This window comes from Microtus oregoni, unplaced genomic scaffold, assembly GCF_018167655.1.
Source record: "Microtus oregoni isolate MIOR12 unplaced genomic scaffold, Mior012 000010F_ref0000083, whole genome shotgun sequence".
NCBI lineage: Eukaryota > Metazoa > Chordata > Mammalia > Rodentia > Cricetidae > Microtus > Microtus oregoni.
Window position 1 is genome coordinate 36,976,347 of NW_024543069.1, and position 26,586 is coordinate 37,002,932.

General features: G+C 42.7%; 1 long non-coding RNA gene across 2 annotated transcripts in view; it reads left to right on the forward strand.

The window, feature by feature from the left end:
- The first annotated feature begins 5,562 nt into the window (after positions 1 to 5,562).
- The window catches only part of LOC121452720, a 36,791-nt gene continuing 15,767 nt past the window's right edge, over positions 5,563 to 26,586 (forward strand). The window contains exons 1-2 of one of the 2 annotated variants that reach the window (XR_005974912.1): positions 5,563 to 5,684; positions 15,864 to 15,928. This is a non-coding gene — a long non-coding RNA (uncharacterized LOC121452720). Of the gene's footprint in view, positions 5,685 to 6,097; positions 6,180 to 15,863; positions 15,929 to 26,586 lie in introns of those variants that run through there. The other variant, XR_005974911.1, reaches the window with a different exon arrangement.

Here is a 26,586-nt window from a genome sequence, read left to right on the forward strand (position 1 = left end):
AAGCGCCTGTTCTAGCTGTGGGAATATATCCACATGAGAAGCAGGGATCACGCTGGTACGACACACTGTCTAGAGCTATAAGAATCAGCAGCTGAACCCAAAGTGTTAGCAATTCTGTAAAATAAGGATTCTATCAAAATACCAAATGCTGTTCACATAGCCTTTCTGGCTTTGATATTGTCTGTATCTCAACACCGCAAAGTCAGCTCAGAATCTACTCTGTTTATTGCTAGAAATTCGGGGACCTTGGTAATAGAGAAACAACCACAGACGTTGTAAAGACAACTGGGGAGGCAGAGGAAGGCAGATGTAGCAGGGTGGATATGGAGAAACATGATTGGTAGGAGTGAGCTGATCTGATTGGCAGTTAGCTTTCTTGTTTCATGAGTAGGTGATACAAACTATTCTGTACGTGAAGGATAAACTGAAATCGGAGAGAAGGGCCAGCTTGGGCACTGTTTGAATAGGAGGACATTGTTCCAGTGGTAACTGCAGAAAAAGTGAGAAAGACAGAGAGGAAGTATTGAAGGGGTTAAAGTTGCTAAGGGGGAAGGTTAAGAACAGGACACAAAACTAAGAGAAAGTCAGGATTGAGATCTCAGAGTTCCTGCAGAAATGATAGGACTTGATTAAATAGACTACAAACACAGACTACAAACACACACAGACTACACACACAGACTACAAACACACACAGACTACACACACAGACTACAAACACACACAGACTACAAACACACACAGACTACAAACACAGACTGCAAACATACACAGACTACAAACATACACAGACTACAAACACAGACTACAAACACACACAGACTACAAACACAGACTACAAACACACAGAATACAAACACACACAGACTACAAACACACACAGACTACACACACACAGACTACAAACACACACAGAATACAAACACAGACTACAAACACACACAGAATACAAACACACACAGACTACAAACACACACAGAATACAAACACAGACTACACACACACACAGAATACAAACACACACAGACTACAAACACACACAGAATACAAACACACACAGACTACAAACACACACAGAATACAAACACAGACTACACACACACACAGAATACAAACACACACAGACTACAAACACACACAGAATACAAACACAGACTACACACACACACAGACTACAAACACACACAGAATACAAACACAGACTACAAACACACACAGAATACAAACACACACAGACTACAAACGCACACACACTACATACACAGACTACAAACACTGACTACAAACACACACAGACTACAAACACACAGACTACAAACACACAGACTACAAACACGTACAGACTACAAACGCACAGAGGCTGAAAACACACAGACTACAAAAACACCAAGACTGAAAACACACAGACTACAAACACACAACACAGAAGAACACTTGGCATCACTTCACTTGTGAGCCATGTTGACAAACTGGTAGCGTGAACGGATGATGTGACCAGAGAGGATTTCCCCTGGGCTGGGTGTGGAGGTGACAGTGGGCAGGGAGGTCATGGGGCTTTGGAGGTGCTACCTATGTTATGTCCAGGTACAAAGGCTGTGACAGGACATGCCAAGCTTGTGGAACTGCTTCATCTGTGAACTCATTGTCCATGGACTTCTCTGTGTGTGTGTCTTATACTTCGATGGAAAGTAAAATAAAGCTTCGGATAATGGTCACAGATTAGTTGCTGAAGAGTGTGAGCCAAGAGGACAGGATAAAAGTGATTCTCTGCTTGTTCCTCTCCTGTATGTGTGCTGGAAGTTGGCTGTTACAGAGTCCACTCTGTCCCTTTAAAAAATAAATGTCAGTGCTCTAATATCTAGGACATCAAAATGGAACATTAGGATCATTGCAGATAAGGTTCTGGGCGATCCCAATCCTAAGACGCCTGTGTGAAGGCATAGGCACTAGAAATCTATGTGAGGCTGAAAGACACAGATTTGTCAGAGATTCCCAGCAAATAATCCAAGTCCTGGATAAACCGCCAGATCTTTCTGATCACTTTCAAGAGGGAGCACAGCTCAAAAGACAACTTCAATTATATGTCTCATCTCCAGAATTATGGAAGAATAAACTTTTGTTGTCTTAAATCACAAGTCTGTGGTACTTTGTTGGGGCAGCCCAGCCACTATGAATGCTTCGGTGTCAGTGAGAGCAGAAGGAGGCATTACAGACAGACAGCATGCAGGAGTGGCGGATACACAGACGCTGCAGCAAACTCTCTCTCCAGGTCCTTGGACAGCCTCTCAGGCTGGAGGGTAGAGGGTAGGCTCCCTTAGGCTCTTTCCTCAGGCTCTGCTCTGTTAGCTGGTTCTTCCATCAAAGTCTCCTCAGCTATACAATCCCTGAGCCCTTCCTGATCTGAAGAAGGAACCTGGCTCGTCTTAATCACATTCATTCACACATTGCTATTCTCAGAACAAATTTGTGAGAATTGTTGTCAATGAAAGATTTCCAACAAAAGAAATAAGCTCTTCTGGTTCCAACACGTAGATTTTCCCTCTCAGTGGTAAAAGATGGGATTTTGTATTATTATTATTAGTAGTAGTAGTAGATCATTGACTGTGTTTCAAAAATCAAAACTATTCCAACCCAGAAGTGAGACAGCCAAGCTTGAGATAGGCTACTATAGTTTTAACAACAATAATTGTGAGGCCAGGGAGCGTTTCATCTTCAACTCTTCAACACAAGTACTGTGATTATCCCATTTTCTAGACAAGGGATCTAAGTCTTCAAGAGCCTAAATTATCCATATAGAAACTGTTAACATTTAGGACTCACCCCCAAATCTGTCACACAGCAAAGTGACATTTTCTCCCATGTCAAATGAGGAAGGAAACCGCTCCCCTCAAAGGTCAACAATTTGGGTGAGGGGAAGAACTAATCTACCTTACAAACAGAGAGGGTTCTCTTCCAGGTTCTTAATTCAGAAATAACACCACTGTTCTGTAGATGAAGACACTGAGGCTTTTGTGGGGGTAAGCAGCTTCATTGAAATCACATAGGCATTCAGTAGCCCAAGCCAAATTCTCACCATAGCAGTATCTCTGTATAGTGTGTTACAATGACTCCAGCCTTCTGGACTGCACTGCCTGTAAATGCTCGTGTTTCTCAGAACGGTACGGGACCAGATCTAGCTCCTGGGGTTGTGTAGGGACACTGTTCCTCAGAGTAATCAAAGTTACCTCTTACACAACCATCTTTAAGAGCAGTTGGCACTGTGAAGAAATATTTAGTGGGACGAACCAATAGGCTTAATTAAGATCCGTTAAGATCCAAGACTAAATTGGATGCTCTGAGGAATAAAAAGCTCAATGGGACAATTGCAGACACAGCCTTGATGGGGCTCAAACAAACTTGAACCTTATTTGATGGCCACAAGCATTTTCAGGTTGATATAAAGTTCGTTATTTGTAAACATTGTAAATTGGTAGGTACAGTATGGGTACGGCCTTAAAACAGACCAGGGATTTCCAGTAGCTGTCCAAGGTAGGAGCATAGGAAAGGCAATGGAGTGTTACAGTGCCAGTAATCACTATTTCTACTTTCAGCAGGGCCTCCCTGCCCCATCTAAAGTTTCAGTGATTCACCTCCCACAGAGCCTTTTGAAGAAGTTTAAGTGTACCTGTGTAGGGGGACTGTGGGTCCTAGCAAGGCAAAAATTTAAGTTGGTGGTTCTGAAACTCTAATGTGATTCAGGGATACCTCGGGAAACACAACGTTTCGGACCTCCCCAGAGCTTCTGAATGGTCAGGTCTTGGGGGAGACCTGAGGACTGATTGCCCAGCATCTGTCCAGATAAGAACCTGGCTAAAAGCACAGTGTTGTCACTTTAAGAACCTCGGGTCTCCAAGAAAGCCCTCTGTCACGACGACCGAACTTTCTGTTGTTGTAGGTTCATACACAACATATCAGCGCCTCTATTCTCAGCAGAAACAGAAACCAAGGAATGTAAAATTAAAGCAAAGAAATACCAATCATCTCGTCACAAGACCAGTGTGGACCTGGCCATGCTGTCCTAAGACTTGCAGATACAGATTGTCCTAAAGAAACATCACCGTTTTTCTCATTTAGCCACTGGTGAAAGTGCAGACAGGAACTGCGGTAAATAATTCACCAAGGCCATGGGATTAAAGAAATGGTGAGAGAAAGAAATGAGAAAGGAAAAGAGGAGACACTTTCACTTTCATGCAGATTTTCTATTTTCCTTATGTACAGAAAATGTAGCTGGGACAAAGAAAGACTCCTGGCCTGTGCTGGTTAGTTTTAGGTCAACCTGATACAAGCTAGAATCATTTAGGAAGAGGGAGCTTCAAGTAAGCAAATGTCCCCACCAGATTAACCTGTAGGCAAGCCTGTGGTGTGTTTTCTTGGTTAATAATTGATGTCGGAAGGCCCAGCTCCTTGTGGGTAGTGCCACCCCTGGGATGGTGGTCTTAGGTGTTATAAGGCAGGCTAAGCAAGCCACAAAGATCAAGACAGTAGTAAGGAGCACCCCTCGATGGCTTCTGCTTCAGTTCCTGCCTCCAGGTTCCTGTCATGATTGAATTCCTGTCCTGATGTATAGGATAAAATAAACCCTTTCCTCTCTGGTCATGGTGGAAACCCTGAGTAGCACAGAAAAGAAACCGAGGCTTGGAGATTAAACAAACAAACTCTCTGCTCTCTACAGCAATGAACGACTTAGAAGATGCCCAGTTGTCTCCCCCTATCCAGCATCCTTCAGGGCAGTTCTAAAGAAAAAAAGACCTTCTGATTAAAATGGAAAGAGCATGAAGCTGGGGTCTGGGCTCTGCAGCTCCTCTTTGGGCTCACCACACAATGTGATGGGAGAAGAATTCTTCCCCACAGGGCTGCCCCAGGGATCCATGGTGAAGAGGATGTAATGTCACGTTTTATAAACTGAAGAACACTGAGAGGTAGTGGCTATACCACAGTGGTGGATTTGATGTGACCAAGGGTCTTGTTGACATTTCATTACCAGGGTCATTGGTAGATGGGATGGAACAATCACACTCAAAGCTTTTGTGATGGTCACTATTTCATAAGTTCTTGGACTTAGCTGACTGTGTCCTGAACTTGGGGAAATTCTGGATCGGTGATATTTAGCTTTCATATGCTTCTGGCTCTTGATTGGCGGACTATTTGGCTACATCTTGGTCCTTCTAACTTAGCAGGATTTCAGCTTTGGCTGCATAGTCCATACTGAAGACCATGTTGACCTGAGCATCAGCCATGATAGACTTTAAACAATATGGAGACCTTCGTAGCAAGTCCCAAAACAACCAAGGTCAAGTTACAATGGCATAAGGACTGCTCTGCTTGGATTAGCACCCATGATCTGCAGCAATGACAACAGGGTCACTTGTCCACAGTCTCTGCTTAGGGGAATGTGCTCATTCTAGAGTTGGAATGTGTGGATACTATTTATAGGAAGCATGATACGCACGTCCATGACCTTTCTGCAGCATAAAAAAAGCAAACCACGGTGAAGCCTGAGGAGGGATTTATGGCTGGTGTAGATAAACCAAAAGCCCCAATGCTGCAGTAGCAGCTTGGTAACCGGGGTCATACCACCATCTGTCATGCGTGCAGGGAGGTGGAGCAAGGAAGATGCAGGGTAGAGTTGGAGGAAGGAGGAACTGGTAAGAAATGTTTGATTTGGGGGGAAATGTTACTTCTGTTATTCTTTTATTTTATAATTCAAAAGAAAGCTGCTCCTATGAATCTAAGCAGCACAGCCACCTGTGCTGTGTGGTGCTTTGTGTGGGCGAAAGCCACGTGGCCCAGGCTGGGTTAGGGCTTCTACGTATGCCCCATCCCCGATGGCATTGGGTAGTGTGTGCACTCTATACCCTTGACTGTGAGTGTGATGTGACTGTTTGAGTTTCTGCCCTGACACAGAATCTGTGGTCCAGAGAGGGCCAAGGCTCTACCTTTCACTGGCAGCCAAATTTGGGAACATTTAAGCCATTCCCAGGTAGTGCTGGTTTTGAAAGCATAAAGGGGTCATAGAAAACAGCTGAGATTTTGCAGTGAGAGAGGCCAACGGTGAAGGTGCAGCTCCAGTTGCAATAGACAACCCAGGATTGAAGGCGACATGGAGAGAAGTTGAAGCTACCTTGGCAACATGTGACAAGGTTAGAATCCCTAAGGAGAGCCCAGTTGCAATGGAGACCCCAGTAGTTTGGAGATGCCAGTACCTTTGATGACCGCAAGGACAATAGCAGCTGTAGGAGGGAAAAGCCTGAGCCTAGGAGACAAGTTGTGTGTTCTTCAGGTGGCAGAGCTGGAGAAAGGAAGCTGCCAGCTCTTTGGAGCCTCAAAGGGTTATGAATGGGTCTGACATAAAGCACTGAAATTTTTTACACTGTTGACTATTGTTATATTTGATATTATTGTAACTCTGCCCTGATGCTTCCATCTTGGAGTGAGAAAGTATATAACTCAGTTTTTTTATTCTACAGGAAGAATAGGAATTCATGAGACTTTGGAATTTTGGAGAGACTTTAGATATTTTAGAGGGATTTGATCTGTAAAGGAGACATTTGATGTTTTAAAGGGACTGAATGCTTTAAAGCGCTTGAGTTTTAAAGACTGTAAAATCTTTAAACGTTGGAATGTGTTTTAGATCAAGATATATTAATACCTGGAGATAAACAGGAGTGGAAGATTATGGTTTAATGATAACATGTTTGTGTGCCAAGCTGAACAGGGATGAATTATCCTAGTTCGTGTTTATGGCAACTTGACACAAGTTATAGTCCTTTGGGAAAGGGGACTCTCATCTGAGAAAATGCCTCTATGAGTCTGGCCTATAGACAAGTCTCCTGGACATTTTCTCTTCCTTCCTTCCTTCCTTCCTTCCTTCTTTCCTCCCTCCCTCCCTCCCTCCCTCCCTTCCTTCCTTTCTTTCTTCCTCCTTTTCTTTAATTAGTGGTTGGTATGAGAGGGCACAGCCCACTGTGGTGGTGCCAAACAGAGGCAGGTGGTACTGAATTGTATAAGAAAAAAATTACAAAACAGGCTAAGCAAGACAGAGAAAGAAGCCAGTAAGCAGCACCCTCCATAGCCTTTGCTCTAGCTCCTGCTTCCAGGTTCTTGCCTTGAATTCCTGCCCTGACTTCCTTCAGCAATAGAGTGTGATCTGAGAGGTGGTAAACCCTTTCCTCTCCAAGTTGGTGTTGGTCGTAGTGTTTCATCACAGCAAGAGAAACCAAACTAAGACAGTTGGGATGGGGGCTGGAGAGATGGCTCAGCGGTTAAGAGCACTGACTGCTCTTCCAGAGGACCCAGGTTCGATTCCCAGCACCCACATGGCAGCTCACAACTGTCTGAAAATGCAGTTCCATGAGATCTGACACCTTCACACCAACAAACATAATAAAGTTAAATAAATAAATTTTAAAAAAAAGACAGTTGGGATGGAAATACAGTGGTCTGTATGTCCCAGGGCACATCTAATATAACGGCATTCGGCTAAAATGCCCAGTGGGGAGAACCTGAGTTGACAAACATGACTTTAAATCTCTGCTTCCCCATTTACTTACTAAGTAATCTTGGGCAGTTATTTAACCCTGCTTGGTCTCAGTTGCCCTTATATCTAAAGCACTTTACCAGAGAGCCTGGTACACAGCAAGTACTTGACAAACAAGAGGTGTTATTACTAACATAACTCACTGAGAAGGGCCGTATTGTCCTTACTGGGTTCATAAAATAATAAGATGTGTTGATAAAGGCCTAGTAAAATCTGAACAGAAATCCGTAGTGTTTTACTTAGGGATGCTATGGGTACACTCATCAAAGTTGTCCCTGTTCTACCAAACATATTGTCTCAGCATGATTTTCTCAGTTTCCTGCCTAAGTCTTCGTGCCTCAGCTTGACCTAAGTCTCTGTGTTTTTGGATTCGGTGCCTCTCCCTGTTGTCCCTGTCGCTAACTCTCTGAGCACTCACTTTTCTGACAGCTCCTCTAGCTCTCCGTGCTCCATGCCATTACTGCAGTGACCCTCCATGGAGAGTCGGGCGCTTTGGAGACCAGCAACCACAGAAACTAGAAAGGGGAGGGGGTGAGCACAGAAAGCCCTTAGAAAGAGAGATGTGTTTCTCAAGGGACAGTACACAGTTGCCACAGGGCGGTCTAGTGTTTGGTCCAGAAAAGAGAGCAAGGCAAGAAAAGTGAAAACACACAGGCCCAGGATGCATTGCACAAGTGGCTGATAGGGCTCACTGTACTGAAAGGGGGCTTGAGAACCAACCAGACTTGGCAATGGGCAAGCAGATGGCAGCTCAGGAAAATCAAGCAAATCCCCAACAGACATGGGGCCATAGATGAAACTAATAAAACTCCAGCTTCTGATCACTGTCCATCAACTCCTAATTGAAAGACCTAGAGGAGAACAGTGGGCCCTGGGAAGATGAAGTTGACCATGCTCTTCTGGGGCTTGAAGAGGACATCATGAAGGCAGGTCCCTGCTACTGTTGGCATTTCCCCTTTCTTTCTTTTCTCTCTTTTTCTTTCTTCCATCCCTTTCCTCTTAGCAGAATCCATTTTTTTTAGATATAAATTTTCTGTAGACATTTTTTAAAGATGGGAAATAACAGCTACTGTGTTAAAAGGGGTAGGGGTTGGGTCCCACGTTCTGGTACACGTTTGGTAGCTGTGGCAGACCTAACCACACCATATACAAGGCTTTGAGAAACACAGCTTGAAAACTTCCGCTGAAACTCCTCAGGGGTGGCTATTTTGAATCAACTCTAACCACACATCGAAAGGTAATTCTCGCAATACAATTTTCAGAGGTGGGGATGTGTGAGGTAGAATATTTGTGTCCTGTTCTGCCCTCCATTCTTGTCAACCAGAAGTTAAAGTATGGACTAGTGCCCAAAATACAAGAAAACCAGGCAGTCCCGGAAATGTTTCCTGTCTTCTCGGAGACCCATCCTATGTTGTGATATCACTTCAAGTTGTTCTCGAAAGGCTGGAAAATTTACTCTTCATCATTATACATTGTACCAGGGACTTGGAAGGGACAAGACTGAATATGCTGTGATTGTTAAAGCCACTGTTAGAATCAACAGGGACTGATCTCCATACAAATGGCTTCAATGGAGAAGAAACTGCAGATTGGGGGGCATAAGCTCAACAATTACGGAAGTATTTTTTTTTTTCTGGCTCAAAATGAAAATGCATTGACTGAACAGAAAAGCCAGTTCTCTGCACAAAGGTCTTCTGAACGAACAGGGGCGTTCATCAGTGCTGGCGTGTGAAGCCGGATCCTTGCAGGAGCAACTTTTTCAGTGAATATTTATTCACACGGTTTCCAGCATCTTTGAAGAGGATTATAGAAAGAGCTTAGATTCTGGGCTTACTCTGAGATCTGATGGTTCTTATCTTTACATTAAAGCAGCTTATTCAAACCCATTTGCTCAATTACGAATTAAGTAACAAGTATGTAACAGTTAGCTAGAGGCTCTCTGAAAGAGAAACCTCGGCAGGGCCATCTTCCATCATGGTACGAGGGGAAAGGGAGATGGGTATCACTGTCTACCATACGGGGTCAGAAAGAATAAAATCGGCACTGCAATGACATACATAGCATTGCCGTTGTCTAAAAAGTAGATGCAAAAAGAATTGGGACTGGACCTTCAAGCTCCGCGGGAATCCACATGTTCACGGGAGATAATCTAGCATCGGGGGTTTTCAAAACCATCTCACACTCCAATTCTTCCTTTCAAATTTGGGATTGTGTTCATCGTGCATTTCTGAGAGATGTGGAGGAAATGATAACATGAATTAGTCCTTGTGGAAATAAAGCAAATTGAATGTGTTTCTGAGCAACTCATTTATATACAGGAATTAGATTTATCCTCCGAGAATTCCTTGATGTACCTTTGAACCAGAACTGTGGGGGCCAACTTCTTATATTTAGTCCACATTAAAGTCATACGAGGATATTTTTAGGACATTTAGAAGCTTGACTTCTGACTTTCCATTCTTGGTGTGACGCCTACGCAGGTTGGCGATAATTGCTTCAGGGACTCAATAATAATAATCTTTTCCTGCGGGGGATTTATAATCTAGTTAGACAAGTAAATACACACACATCAAAAATCAGATCGCAAAGCAGAGCAGTGCCCATTTAAAGTATAATAGGATATGGAGCAGGTACCTCCGGACATGGGAGGCGAGAAAGGCCATTATCAGACCTAGTTATCACTGGAAAGCCTGTGAATGAAAGATTTCGGCCGGATCTTCAAACACTGGTAGGGTTTTGATGACCAAAAATACAGGAAAGAGAGTATCCATTTGGAGGTACTTCCCGACACAGCGTGAAGAGTGAATTGGGAGTTGCCATAACAACCTCCAAGGCTCAGAGGATTAAAACGGGCAGGCTCTATCACTCACTCCATTCCCAGGGTGACTTGGTGGCTGTGACAATAATGGGACAATGAAGGAGTCATCTCTTTTGGGTTGTTCAGGGCCCGCTCACGCCCTTGGCTGGTGTGATCGGTATCTGCAGGTGGCTTGCCAGGTTATCACAGAAGGGCGCGAGTGGATCAGACATGGGACCTTCCCAGCAGCCCAGACTCACAGAGGTGTGAGTCACTTCTGTCCACTGTCCGGCAGAGTCTGGCAGCCCCAGCCTAACTGCAGGGAAACTGGGAAGTGATGCTCATCTGAGAGCAAATGGGCTCAGCTGGATTCAGCGTTGTTTCTGCTGCTGCGATCACATGAGGAGCATTATGGAGAGGGTACCACCACAGTGGCACTTATGGCTGTAGCTGGTCACTCCATGAGGACTCAAACTCCCCTAACATCACCTTCAGTTTTACCCTGCATACTCCTTTTGCTGGAAGCGATATTGGTGCTACCTTTAAGGACAGCCGGACCCAAAGATTTAGACCGGCTTTCATAGGCACTGAATTGGAAGACATTGTTGCTTTCTTTGTGGATAAGTGGCTTGCTGGAATGGAGGTAGTCAGTAAGGTGAAGCTTGGAAAGAGAGGAGAGACCCGGAAAGGCATACGTTTATGATATTTCATGTATACCCCCATGACTGCTTATTATTATTATTAGCCTATGAAATTCTTGATTATTGCCCTAGAGAGGAGGGAGGCAAGTACTGCCTAAGAGAAAACGTGCTATTGTGATATTAAGTGTCTGAGAATTTGAGTGACTTCCCGGGAGAAGTGCAGAACATTCCTAACTGCACATTTAAGTAGTGGTAGAGAAAGGAAGACTTCTCCTAACAGCAACAACAAAGTTGTGTGGCATCGAAAGGACTAAGTCACTGCGCACATTAGGACGCTCCTTTCTTGTACGAGTTGGATCTGAGGTTGACTGTCAAGGTGCACATAGTCTTTGGACAGTGCCACCGGCCTCAGCTTGCAATGATGCCCAACTGCATCCACACCAGGGGACTCATGGGTCGAAATCACTTGTCAAAATGAACCATTTATTGCAGAGAAGAAGCAAAAACTTAAACTTTAACAGGATAAGCAATATGGCTGCAATATTTTTTAAAACCACATTCCCAACCACAGTGTTTAGTTATGAAAAAACTTATCTGTTGTAGAAACTTAGGAGACTGGCTTACCCCAATGTCCCCAGAAAAACGATACCTGAGTCAGCGTTTATGTTGAAATCATTCATTCTGAGCATCAGCGGCAGCAATAGCAGTGGGGAACCCTACTTACTAGTGAAACACGCTGTGGAAGAAACCGTGGTGTTTGATCAGTTGGTCACCATCGTGGGTAGCTAGAGTTAGTGCTAGGGGCACTGTCTGCAGGTCATATAGATTGAGCCTCAGATAAAATAGAAGAGAGGCACGTTTTGGTTCTCCATTTCTATGAATATATACAGGCTTCAAACCAAGGGCCTGTTTCAAAAATGAAAGAAGGAAAATAACGAGAGTTGGAACAAAGAGAAAGATGGCATACTATTGACCTCCTATCTGCAGGTCCTTCTAAATGCAGCATTCACCCAGACTCTGGGGGGCGGGGGGAGGTGGTTTTCATAGATCTTAATCAAATGTGCCTCTAAAGAGAAAAGCAAAATAGGAGGGGGGAGGGAGCTACCAATTCTTTTTTACAAAAATAAATCTCACTGATGATGAAAGCCAACCAGCTCAATTTGGGTCTGAGGATCCCAGCCTCCTTACTGAGTCTGGTGTTCACTATGGTTTCCCCGGGGGTGAGTCTTGGCTAGAATATTTCATTCCATCTTTCTGGGCAACTCTGTAATATTTATTTGCTTCTACAGAGAAAAGAATCGGTTTCAGCAGTCACATCCCTCACTGACCTCCTCCGTGCCGCGCCGCCCACTATAAATACAGCGCTTTGGCTTGTGCCCACGGTCAGGCAAATGTTTTGGCCAGATATTGGCCCCTGGGTGCTGGATTTTTTTTTTCCTTTGGAAACTTTCTCAGACAGAAGCGCTTCATTTTCTGTTCCCCCTTTCTCTTGTGCTTTCACTGTTACGTGGTTCTGTGGTTCTATCGTGCACGATGGTAGGCGGCGATGCCTGGGATTGATGGAGTCTCAGGTTTAGGACGGCTTCCAAGACAGAGAAGCGTGACCCGGACACGTCTGCGTGGAGTTTGCCTGCTAATCACTGCACTCTCCCGGTTTCCTAAGCACAAGGGTTCATTTAGCTGGTGACACCTCTTTGAAATGATTACAGCTTCAGTTATCCGGATGAAAGGATTTCCGTGCCGAGAACAGAAGACAGAAAATTGCATCAGGCTGTTTTTGCTAATGCAGTCATTTTCAGAGCCCCGGGAACATGGGGAGCTTTGAAGTTGGTATAGATACATCAGTCTTCCGATGTTTATTGAGGAGACACATGTACTAAGGGTGCTCAGGATACAGATTTGAGAAAGTCCCTACCCTGAGGAGTTTACGGTCTGGTGGGAATGACTGAGAAATAAATAATCATACTGCCTGTAGGAAATGCTCTAAGAGGAGCTTGGGCAATGTCATTGAGGTTGGGGGGAGGAGGCTCTAAATTCACTCTGTCACATAGGAGCAGGTGGGAAATAGGTTTCTATAGGAATGTCTTAAGAGATAGGCAAAAGCTTATCAGAGAAACAAGGAGGTGACGCATGGGTGCCGTGCTAGGACAGTGGCTGTCGTCTCAGTTTGGATTTTATTGCTGTGAAGAGACACCACGACCAAGGCAACACATACCGAAAGCTCTTAGTTGCGGTGGTTTGCTTACATTTTCAGAGGTTCAGCCATTATAATCATGACAGGGAGCACAGCTGTGTGTTGGCAGACATGGTGTTAGAGTTGAGAGTGTTACATGTTGCAGGCATCAACAATTCGGCTGACAGTCACATTGAGGGAAGCTTGAGCAAAAGAGACCCCAAAGTCTACCCCCACAGTGACACACTTCCTCCAACAAGGTCACCTTCTAATAGTGCCACTCCCTTTGGGGGCCACATTCTGTTCCTTGGCCCCCATATCATAAAGTCTCTTCTGAGACACCTGGCAATCTCTTAACTGTAATCCCCCTGTAAAAGTCAAAATCAGAAAACAGATCACATACCTCCAGCATATAACGGCACAGGATTGCATTACCTTCCAAAACATAGGGAAGGGAATATAGCGAGGAAATACTGGACCAGAGCAATACCCAAGACCAGCTGGGCAAACTCCAAACTCTGCATCTCTATGTCTGATGCCAAAATGCTCTTCAGATCTCCAATTCCATTGGCACTGTTGACTGCAGCACACTTCTTTCTCTGGGGCTGGTTCCACTCCCTGATAGTAGCTTTCCTTGACAGCTATCCTACAACTCTGGCATCTCTTAACATCTTGGGTTCTCCAAGGCAATCCAGCCTTCACCTTCACAGCTTTACACAATGGCCTCTCTACTAGGTCTCCATTCAGGGACACCCCTGACACATGCCTGGCCTCGGTGACTATTGTTAGGTGCAGAAGCAACTTCTATAACCCATTTCTTCTACCTTAACTCTAAAGCCAGAACTACGTGGCTGAAACTGCCAAGTTCTGCTGTTTACTGGTGCTAGAACAGGGCCTCCTTGTTTAATGACTTCTTCATTAGCTTTCTGTTCTCCTTTACTGCTTGGTCTTTAGACTGAGCTGGCCTCAAACCCAGAAATCCATCAGCCACTGCCTTCCCAGTGCTGGGGTTAAAGGCAAGTATCACTACATGAGGGCTCTAAACTTTTCTTTAATTCATTGCCACAAACTAGAAATTTAGCTTGGTGGGATCTTGCTCTGAGGTAACCACTCCCTTCATTCCATTTCTCAATCTGGGTATCAAAGAGTTTAGACCCATTCTGCTTCCTGTTGCTTCTTTTCTCTTCAAAATGTACTTTTTGTAACTTACCATGCTCAACTTGCTACTTTTCATTATAAATCTTCATTAGAGTTATCACTAATATCTGCACGACAGAGTCTATACGAGGCTATTTTGAGATTTCCACTGCCAATGGAGCGAATCCAAAACTCTTCACTTTAGCCTCAGGCAGACTCTTTGGACGAGGACAAAAGGCAGTCACTTTCTTCACCAAAATATCAAAAGAATGATCTCCAGGCAACATGCTAAAAAACATCCTCTGAAACATCTTGAGTGAGTTCCAGGCAGTTCAAACAACTCTGAGCATCTGTCTTCCAAGCTCCTACTTGTGTGACCCATTAAGTAGTGCCTAAAGCATCCCCCTACTTTCATAAACCAAAGTACCAAAGTCCAAATTCCTCCAAACAAGCACATGGTCCAGCCTCTCCCAGCAATGCCTCAGTCCCTGGTAACAGCTTCTGTATATGTGGGAATGGCAGAGAAGTAGGCTCCAGTGCCAGTGAAGGATTGGATGTGCGGACTAGGCAGAGGAAGCAGGTGAAGAACAAACCCTTCCTTCTTCCCTTGTCCTTCCTTATATAGACTTCTAGTAGAAGGTGTGGCCCAGATTAAAGGTGTGTCATCCAGCCTCCAGGTCTGCATTAATGACCTGTGTCATCAAGGTCCGGATCAAAGGAATACTGTCGTCTTCTTGCCTAGAGATCCAGATCACAGGCGTGCCCTTCATTTTTAGTTGATAGTTCATTCCAGATAGAGTCAAATCGACAGCCAAGAATAGCCATCACAGTGACTTACTTGAAGAGTTGCATGAGAGTCAAGTTGAACCGTAAGGTACGAGTAAGGACTTGCGAAGAAGTTAAAACTAGTCGTGAAGGGTTCTCGGGGGCTTAAACATTGGACCTTGTGCAGAGTGGGAAGATGGTCTAAGACTTGAAACTGACCATTGACACAATTATGTTTACATCTTAGAAAGTAAACCTCAGCATTCAGGAAGCAGAAACAAAAGGATCTCTGTGATTTTGACATCAGTCTGGTCTATAGAGCTAGTGCCAGGATAGGTTCCAAAGCTACCCAGAGAAAACCCTGTCTCGAAAAAAAGGGGAGGGGGGCTGGAGAGATGGCTCAGAGGTTAAGAGCATTGCCTGCTCTTCCAAAGGTCCTGAGTTCAATTCCCAGCAACCACATGGTGGCTCATAACCATCTGTAATGGGGTCTGGTGTCCTCTTCTGACCTACAGGCATAGACACAGACAGAATATTGTATACATAATAAATAAATAAATAAACAAATATTTTTAAAAAATGTTTATGAAGGCTGATGAAATACCCAGTCAAAAGGTAGCAAGGGCCTGATGTAGATAGTGAGGATGGACTGGAGACAAGGATATGCTTCAGCGCACTGGGGCTTAAAGGGGATGGGTTCTGTAGAGTAGGGGCCGGGGTATGAGGAAGACGGCAGAGTCTGGACTAACCATGTTTTGCCCTTTCTTTCCTCAGTGGCACTCATTCTTCTTGTCACGCTTGCTGCCTGTTCCTGCCAGCAAATCTCCCAACATGAAAAGGTAAGTAAGAGGATTTACAAAGTGATATTTGGGGCTGGAGAGATGGCTCAGTGATTTAGAACACTGGCTGCTCTTCCGGAGGATCTGGGTTCAATTCCCAGCACCTGCATGGCAACTACAGCTGTCTGTAGCTCCTGTTTCAGGGGATCTGATGCTGTCGTGCAGACATAACCATAAACATCAGTGCACATAAAATAAAAAATGAATTAAAAAATGGTATTCAGAGCTGGGGGTGTGGCTTTCTAGTAGAGTGCTTACTCCAGCTTGCACAGAGCCCTGAGTTTGATCCCAGTAATTTGTGAATCTGGGCATGGTGGCACAAGCCTATAACCTTAGGACTCAGGAACTGGAGGCAGGAATATCAGAAGGCCCAGGTCTTTCTGGCTATAGTGAGTTGGAAGCTAGTGGAGATGGCTAGATTAGTTGGGAACACAGGTGGATCTGAACTCAGAGACTCGAGCACCCATGGCATTGGTATCTGTGAAGATACTGGTACCAATCTCCCACAGATACTGAAGGGTAGCTCTACAAACTCATGGATAATAAATGATCTTTTCTGTCCCATGGGTCCCTGTTCAGCATTTAACTTAAGTCTCGACAAGTTATTTGGTATCGCCATCTCAACAGGGAGTGTGGTGAACCAATGGAATTGCCTTGAGAGATGGTAAGAGAGTACGCACACCCTGGGTCCAGGGCAGGACACACTGTAGCAAATCTTTTAATGTGTGCCAGTAATTATTGCTGCTAATAGTACAGACATCTAGTCTGGGGATGCATCTCAGTTGGTTGAGTACTGACCTAGCATGCTGAAAGATCTAAACTCCATCTATAGTATTGCATAAACCAAATGTGGTGGCCTATAACTATAATATCAGCACCGGTAAAGAGGATGCAGGAGGATCAGAAGTTCTAGTCCATCCTTGGATACACAACAATTTGAGAAAAATCTGGGCTATCTGGGGTCCTGTCTTAAACACAGAAACAAACTAACAAAAACAACAAGCAAACAAATCCACAATTACTGAGGCAAGTCTCATGCCAAAATTTCAGAGCCAATCTTGGGCTACACACCTGAATCAAGTTCTTATTCTACAGAATTTGGGCCTGTGATATCTTATCGCCATGGCTCTCAGTCACATTTCCTTGAATGTGGAACTTAAGCTACTTTCTTTAATTTACACAAAGAATTCTGCAATGGCATTTCTATGTGTAGCAAAACAATATGAATGGCTAGAAGGTAGCACCCCATATTTCTGGGGCAGAAAATTTAAATGCACCAATCCCTCCTTATCTATAGTTTTAATTTCTATAGTTTCAGTCATCCTTGGTTAATCATGCTTCAAAAATAGTAAGTGGAAAAAGTTCCACAAATAACTAATTTGTAAGTGTTAAATGGCACATGCTGTGTGACCAGAAGTTGTCATCCTGCTCCCTCCACCTGACACTGAGTCAGCTCCTTGCTCAACAGATCCGCACTTAATACATTGCCTTCCCAGCAGTTATCAATGGCCCCTCAGCTCATCGTCTCCACAGACATGGTAGCTCAGGGCTTTTATTCGGGGTTTGCTTCTCTCTATGATTTCATGCATCTGCAGGGGGTCCTGGGGCCTGTCCTTCTTAGATGATAGAAGATTACTCTGTTTGCTGAGTTGCTCCAGAAGAGCCTTGGCTACATCATCAGTTCTAGCTTCTGACTGGCACTGATCTTTTACTCTGCCTCCGTTTGCTTCCACAAAACCTAACAGCAGTTCTTCCTACTGTTGACAGCACAGGACATAATCCCTCTGCCCAATCGTTATCTCTCAGTGCAGTATCAAGCCCCTCTTGAAAAGAAAATTGAGATGAGATTTTACTGGGCACCTGGGCTAGGCTTGAACTTGCTATATAGCTTGGGGTCTTCCTTCTTCAGCCTCCTGGGTGTTGTTCTAGGTGCACACCACCATACACAGGTCCTGTGAATGGCCAAAGACTAAGGCTTCTACACCAGGTCTCTCTCCATCCTTTCCTCAAAGAAGCAGTGTTGTGATTTACTTCTCTGCTGAAATGAAATTACAATGCTTCTTCCTTACAAGGGAAAAATATCCATGGTCAATTTTAGTTTCATATAGTTGGGGTTTTTTTCCTCTGAGTAATATATTGCTGTGCATTGTGATGATGGATGCTGACTCATTAATAGGATGTAAAAAGGCGATATTGAATGACTTGGAGGAGAGGAGTGGGTTTTTTTTTTCTGTTTGTTTTTTTTGATGTGTCATCATTTGGTCAAGACTCCCATGCAGGCCTCTGTGCACTGCCTGTAACACTGCACGGTTCATCAGGTGATGACTTAAAAAGGAATTTGGTCTGCATGCGATACAAGGAAACTCCTAGCAGAGTCATGCATAGTTTTGACTCAGATAAACCGCCTCTTAAATAGCTAATTTTTCTTCAGCCTTTGGAATAACATGGTGTCTCACAATTACAGGGTATCTATAAATTACCTCGATGTTTTCAAGGTACCGCTATTTGAAAGAAAGAATGTTTTGTTATTTTGGGACAAGAAACTAATGTCTTTGTCTTTGCGCCAGTGGAGATGAGATACTCTCTAATTCACGCAGGGGCTGCTTCTTTAAAGGGCAAATCCCTAAGTACACATTACAACAAGGCTCTGTGGAAATTCGAAGTTGGCCTCCCACTTTACGGGAAGTCCTTTTGGGAATTTTGCCCATAATTCAGCAAGTTCAGTGTTTGAGACTGGAAGGCTTGGATGATACACTTTACTGTTTAAGTAAAGAAAGGATGGGACCCACACTGTGTTCTTGTGTGTGATGTTAGCTCGCTAACTGAGTTGCCTTTCCAAGACGATCAAAGGCTGGCGTGAACCCAGTCACACGGCTGAGGCTACCAAGGTTCCTTAATTGCAGCTTTGATGGATTGTAATGGATGCTTTCCCTCCGGGGTTTTGCTTTGTCATTGCACGTCTGCCATCTTTTTGATTGGGAAATACGCACACCGTCTCTAGTTCAATTTCATACCCTTTCAAATTTAAACTTGACGTTTAGACACGTGTGACTTAGCAAATGCCCTTCCATTTAGAAGTGGAACTCATTTTCGGGAATGATTAGATAAAAGACTAAAGTCTTAAGCCAGTTCTCAAAACTCAACTGTTGTATTATTTTTTTTAAAAAGTCAAAATAAATTCGCATTGGATTCAAAATTCTCTGACTTCTGAATAGCATGTGCCTTTCCCTATACCAGGTAACTAAGAGCAAACGTCAGCTCTAATTCATGCAATGATCGCAATGATGTTGTCGTTTCTTATTTGTGTCTTCCCAGAAGAGTTCCGTTCTTCCTGAGACAAAACCCATATTCTCCTTGAGAAATGTCCCTTCTCTAGTCTCAGCCCAGGGACCTGGGGCAGGGGAACACATCTTGATGCTAGGCTGCTCACTGGAGGAGACCAACCCCAGAATCAAAGGTCTGCACTTCTCAGGAATGGAGGGAAGAGGAAAAGGTTTAATTATATGGAGCCTGTATCTAGCTGGCCCAGACCCCAGTTCACCTTGGAGTTTCCGATAAGTAAGCATCATTCAGAATGAGTTGTTTGTAATATACAAGTCCTGACCATAACAAATATTTATTTGGTGACTTCTGTTTGCCTTATTTCTATTTTGCTACTAAATTCTTGAAACTGGATGTAAGTCACAGTGTCCTTTCAAAGGTATCTCCCTAAAGCACATTCAAGATCTCCTGCTTGAGGTAGCTCTTACATGTTACCATCAGGGCCCTCCCTTCTGAGACAACATTTCTGCTACTGAGAACTATTTTAAGGAATCCTGTTTGCATCTTACTGTGTCTGTTACTTGGCTTCTTGTTGTAAGGAGGCTGCTTGTTTGTTTCCGGCTGCCCAGAGCCTAAATAATCACACAGAAACTGTATTAATTACAACACTGCTTGGCCTATTAGCTTATGCATATTTCTAGCTCACTCTTATCTCTTAAATTAACCCATTTCTATTATTTTATATTTTACCACAAGGCTCATGGCCTACCGGCAAGGTTCTAGATTGTTACTGCATGTATTCTACCACTCTCCTTTTTTTAAAATGCTCTTTTGTTTATATGAGAAAATATTCTTACATAAAAATTTCTTTGACTGCTAGGATATATTAATTGGCATGCTTTGAGTTGTACATGAAAAAAAAAGCTAACCTAATCTAAACAATAAGAAAAAAATATTTCAAGAATCCTAAGAGGCCTTCATGGCTAACTAATCCAAGAACTAATTGATGGATTTTCCTTTTCTGCCCTGTGTCTTAGGAAAACATCTTTGATTTATATGGCTTGAGCAATCTAGTCCTGTTGGCCACATGTTCAGAAGTAAACAAGAAGGTAGTACTCTATTGACTTCAGCCATCTTCACTGTCTTGTAAAGCAGTCAGCTTCTCCTAAAAGTATGGTAGGGATGAAGAAATATCAAAGATACCAGTGAGGGAGGTGGACAAGAATCTTGACCAGAATTAGGTTCATTGTTCTCTTGTGAAACTGCACAGAGCCCAGCTCCTTGCTATGCAATCATGAAAATCATTGGTTGTTAACAATATGTTACTAGCATGTCAATCAACTCCAGCTGGGCACTGGAGTGCCATCTTCATCTTACCCTTTCTATCTGTCTATCTTTGGGGAAATGTGAGATGAGATTTGGCTTTGTGGGCATGAAAGCAAGAGAAGGTGGGGAAGAAGCTGCCCACGCGGGTGTGAGCAGTGGAAGAGCACAGGCGATGGAACAGACAGCGGGGATGGGGAAAGGAAAGCAAGAGAGGGACGTCTAGTGGGAGGAGGTAAAGCAAGCCAGCATTTGTCTCTGGCAATCTTGTCACCAGGAGAGACTGCCCTCCATAAGATCTGACCCATCAACTGCAGTTGACTTCACAACTACTGAACAAACCCTTTGTCTTAGAGTTTCTATTGCTGGGAAGAGACACCACAACCATGGTGACTCTTATAAAGGAAAACATTAAATTGGGGCTGGCTTACTGTTTCAGAGGTTTAGTTCATAATTATCATAGTGGGGCATGGCAGTGTGCAGGCAGACATGGTGCTGGAGAAAGAGCTGAGAGCCCTACATCTTGATCCAAAGGCAGCAGAAGTAACTGTGTCACTGGGTACAACTTGAGCATATGTAAGACCTCAAAGCCTGGCTCCAAAGTGATATACTTCCTCCAACAAGGCCACACTTACTAATAGAGCCACTTTGCGTGGTTAAACAGCCAAACACATGAGTCCACGGGAACCTTTCATTTGTTTACAACTAATTTTTTTGTTTTACAAGTGGTTTTATTTACTGTGTGTCTAACTTATCAAAATCATATAAATGAAGGTGAGAAACACATTATTTTTATCAGCCTAAAAAACATGTTTGAACTTAAGAAAAAAATCATTAGCTGCTACATTTGTATAAACATTCAGAGAATTATTGTTATTCCCATGATTTAATTTTTCTACACAGTGTCTTTTTTATTTTTTTTTATTGAGCTGTATATTTTTCTCTGGTCCCCTCCCTTTCTACCCTTTCCCATGCTCCCCATGCTTCCAATTTACTCAGGAGATCTTGTCTTTTTCTACTTCCCATGTAGATTAGATCCATGTATGTCTCTCTTAGGGTCCTCATTGTTGTCTAGGTTCTCTGGGATTGTGAATTGTAGGCTGGTTTTTCTTTGCTTTATGTCTGAAAACCACTTATGAGTAAGTACATATTATATTTATCTTTCTGTGTCTGGGTTACCTCACACAATATGATATTTTCTAGATCTATCCCTTTATTTGGAGGAAGTATATCACTTTGGAGCCAGATTTCAAGATATCATTTTTTCCATTGTGTAGTACTCCATTGTGTAAATATACCACATTTTCCTTATCCATTCTTTGGTCAAGGGGCATTTAGGTTGTTTGCAGGTTCTGGCTATGACAAGTAATGCTGCTATGAACATAGTTGAGCACATGTTTTGTGGTATGATTGAGCATCCTTTTAGTATATACCCAAAAGTGGTATTTCTGGGTCTTGAGAAAAGTTGTTTCCTAATTTTCTGAGAAATTGCCCTACTGATTTCCAAAGCAGCTGTACCAGTTTGCACTCCCACCATCAATGGAGGAGTGTTCCCTTTACCCTACATCCTCTCCAGCATAAATTGTCACCAATGTTTTTGACGTTGGCCATTCTTACAGAAGTAAGATAGAATCTCAGAGTTGTTTTGATTTACATTTCTCTGATGTCTTAGGATGTTGAGCATTTCCTTAAGTGCCTTTCAGCTATTTTAGAATCATCTATTAAGAGTTCTCTGTTTAGGTCTGTACACCATTTTTTATTGGATTGTTTGTTCTTTTGATGGCCAATTTCTTGAGTTCTTTGTATATTTTGGAGATCAAGCCTCAATTTGATGTGGGGTTGGTGAAGATATTTTCCCATTCTGTAGGCTGTCATTTTGTCTTGTTGACCATGTCCTTTGCTTTACAGAAGCTTCTCAGTTTCAGGAGGTCCCATTTATTAATTGTTGCTCTAGGGTTTTATCTAGGAAGTGGTTCTGTGTGCCAATGCGTTCAAGTGTACTTCCCACTTTTTCTTCTATAAGATTCAGTATCATTGGTTTTATGTTGAGGTCTTTGATCCATTTGGAATTGAGTTTTATGCATGTTGATAGATATGGATCTATTTTCATTTTTTACATGTTGATAGCCAGTTATGCCAGCACCATTTGTTGAATATGCTATCTTTTTTCCATTTTATATTTTTTGCTTTTTTGTCAAAAATCAGGTGTGTGGATTGATACTCAGGGCTTTGATTTGGTTCCATTGCTTTTCCTGTCTGTTTTTAAACCAGTACCAGGCTGTTTTCAGTGTTGTAGCTCTGTAGTAGAGTTTGAAGTTTGGGATTGTGATGCCTCTAGAAGTTCCTTTATTGTTTTGACTATCCTGGGTTTTTTGGTTTTCCATATGAAGTTGACAATTGTTTTTTCAAGGTCTATGAAGAATTTTGCTGGGCTTTTGATGGGCATTGCATTGAATCTATAGATTGCTTTTGGTAAGATTGCCATTTTTACTGTGTTAATTCTGCCTACCCAAGAGCATGGGAGATTTTCCCATTTTCTGGAGTCTTCTTCATTTTCTTTCTTCAAAGATTTAAAGTTCTTGTCATATAGGTCTTCCATTTGTTTGGTTAGAGTTACTCTAAGATATTTTATATTATTTGTGGCTATTGTGAAGGATGATGTTTCTCTGATTTCTTTTTCAGTCCACTTATCAATCCATAGGAGGGCTATGGATTTTTTTTTTATTTAATCTTGTACCATGATACATTACTGAAGGTGTTTATGAGTTGTAGAAGTTGCTAGTAGAATTTTTAGGGTCACTTGTGTAAACTATCATATCATCAGCAAATAGTGAGAGTTTGACTTCTTCTTTTCCAATTTGTATCCCCTTGATCTCCTTCTGTTGTCTTATTGCTCTAGCTTGAACCTCAAGTACTATTTTGAATCGATATGGTCATCCTTATCTTGTTTCTGATTTCAGTGGGATCGCTTTAAGTTTTTCTTCATTTAGTTTGATGTTGATTGTTGGCTTGCTGTATATTGCCTTTATTATGTTTAGGTATGTTCCTTGTATCCCTACTCTCTCCAAGACCTTTATCATGAAGTGATGTTGTATTTTGTCAAAGGCTTTTTCAGCATCTAATGAGATGATCATGTGTTTTATTTTGTTTTTGTTTTTTTGGTTTTTTTTTTTAGTTTGCCTGTATGGTGGATTATACTGATAGATGTTCATATGTTGAACCATCCCTGCATCTCTGGGATGAAGCCTACTTGGTCAATGTGGATGATTTTTCTGATGTGTTCTTGGATTCGGTTTGCCAGTATTTTATTGAATATTTTTGCATCAATGTTCATGAGTGAGACTGATCTGTAATTCTCTTTCTTAGTAATGTCTTTGTGTGGCTTGGATATCAGGGTAATTGTAACCTCATAAAAAGAGTTTGACAATGTTCCTTTGTTTACAGCTATTTTTGTGACAAATAGGGAATAATAAACACAACCTACCCTTGGGTGGTACCCTCTGACTGACCAGGATTAATCACACCCAGTGGATTCAGTCCATAAGAACTGGGTGGATTCTGATCATCAGATGGCAAGGGGAGGGGGGTCACTTGCATTTACAAGATAGCAGAACTTGTGGAGACACTGTTGCGAAGATAATACGACAGCCCATTTTCCTAAGATAAAGTATGCATATGAAAGGTTTGTTTAAAAATTTAGGACTTGGACATTTGAAGTGCTGAGATCTGGGGATTTGGTAATACTAACATATTAGAAACAATTTACAAACATATTTAACTATTATAAATATAGATCCATTGTTAATATGTCTACACTCAAAAACCATAAGCTACAGACATGGCAGAAATTTTTTCAAGCAGTGGAGAAGATTAAATAGTTGTAGAGAATTTTAATCAGGTTACAAAATTAAAATCTCAATAAAGGGGCAAATTAGAAGACTTGAACTTCTAACTTGGTCTTGTGCATGTTTCCTTAACCTGACTCTCCCCAGAAGAATAAGTAACATTAGAGCAGACACAAAATCCACCAACGAGGCTAAAGTCTCTTTTCTCACAATGAGTGGAAGACAGACTTCACTAATGAATGACATTATCAGGTCCACATCACAGAATCCAAGATTTCTTTTTGCAAAAGTCTGTATATTTTGTGAGTAGAAAAAATACAGTTTATGTTGCTTGTTATGAACCAACTATTGTCACTAAGACCACTACTAAAGGTAAGGGGTGCTTGTCTATTTGAAAACAATTAAAGAGGCCTTGGGTCTATTTCCCTGGCTTTGCAAGGGAATTTGCTCTGGGTCCAGAGCAGAGTGCAGAGCCTTTCTGAAGACAAGCCCAGTGTCACGTGGAACACGAGCCTCATTCATCTGAGATTCTGAACCGAGAAAAGACAGGCGGAAGATGGGCTTTCAAATTCCAAGTGACAAACGTGGGCAATCAGCCCCTGCTGGAGGCTTTCGCAGGCAGCCATGTTGGCAGCTCAGTCCTTTCAGTGTTGCTGAACAGGGGGCCTAAGGCAGCAGTTCCACCAAAGTGTCGTCACGTGAGAAATTCCCTGAGCCCCTGGAGACGAAGGAACGGTTCCACTCAAGAGTCTGTGCTCATGGTAAATGATGAAGGACAAAGATGCTGGGAAGGTGGGCAAGTACGTAATTTTAAAAGAAGGGGCTTGAACTAACACCTCTTGCTCTTTTAAGAATTAAAGGTGCCAGTTAAAACACAGAAATCATATGCTATTTCGGCAATTATTCTTTTACTCGTCTCAGATCGAGATGGCTTTTTAAAAACTTACTCTTTTAAATGACAGAATGCTAGTGAATAGAATTTAGATTGCTTATTTCTCCACATAAGCTTGTCTGTGCTCAATTTGTGAGTTGCTAGGATTGATGTTTTTAGAATGCAAATTTGAATATATTGATTTAACTAAAATGGTACTTTAATTCACAATGGAAAACAAAAATGTTGAACTTACCTTCTATAAAAAAAAACTAAAAGACAATGAAAATCCAAAGGATGACTTTTGAAGCTGGTCCCATGCAGGCAATCATTGTGGCACTGTGACAACCCTAACAATAAATGACCTGTAAGTAACGACCTGCCACCGCGGATTGGCACTGTCATCACTTGGTGGGGAGCGGCTGGGGGTCATGAGTGCAGATGCTCCTGTGTAAAGGTCACAGGACAACCGCGGGTGTCGGTCCTCTAGCTCCTTCTACCTTCTCACTGAGACAGGTCTCTCCTTGGCTTGGCTCTTAACCAAGTAGACTAGGCCACAAGGCCATTGAGCTTCCACTGTTTCCACACACACCACTGGAATTCCAGTCTCCCACAACCACACCTGGCTTGTCACAGAAGTTCTGGGGATCCAAGCTCACACTCCCAAGGCAAGAAACCTTATCTTCTGAGTCATCTCCCCAGTCCACATAGGTCGGATCAATTACCCTCACTTTATGCAGGAAAAACTGGAAACGTGTCCAAAGTCACACAGCTCCTCCACATTGGAAGAGAAGCTGTTTCTTCTGTGTTTGAATCGTTGTCTTTGCTGAGACATCTCTCCAAATCATCAAGGAAATAACAAGAGAAATTCTTAAAAGGTCAAAGGTGAAGAGAAAATGAGCACTCTGGAAGGTGAATGGATGCCACAGGGAGGTGGGCAAGGGAACTGTTTTTGTCTTGAAGGCATTTGCCAGCCTGACTAAACTCAATGCCCTACTTTGGGGGCAACAGGGCAACACAAAGGACATATTGCCGGACAAAGAGTCCTATGAAGACATCCCTCCATGAATGAGAAGCATGCCAAGGACAGTATGACCAGACAATACCACAGAACATTAAAGCCTGGATTATTTTTGTTGTTGCTATTTGTTCGCTCCAGACGTAGGTTCAGTTTAAGGTGGAAGCCCAGAAGAAGCAAAACTTAGTGGGCTTTCATCTGCATACTTCAAATTGTTTCCCCAAATGAATTCTCAAATACACATCCTAGACAAAAAAAAAAAAAAAAAAAAAACCAGGAATATAAGAAAAGTGATTTAAATAAGACCCTCCCCCTGCAGAAACAATAAACAATCAAACCC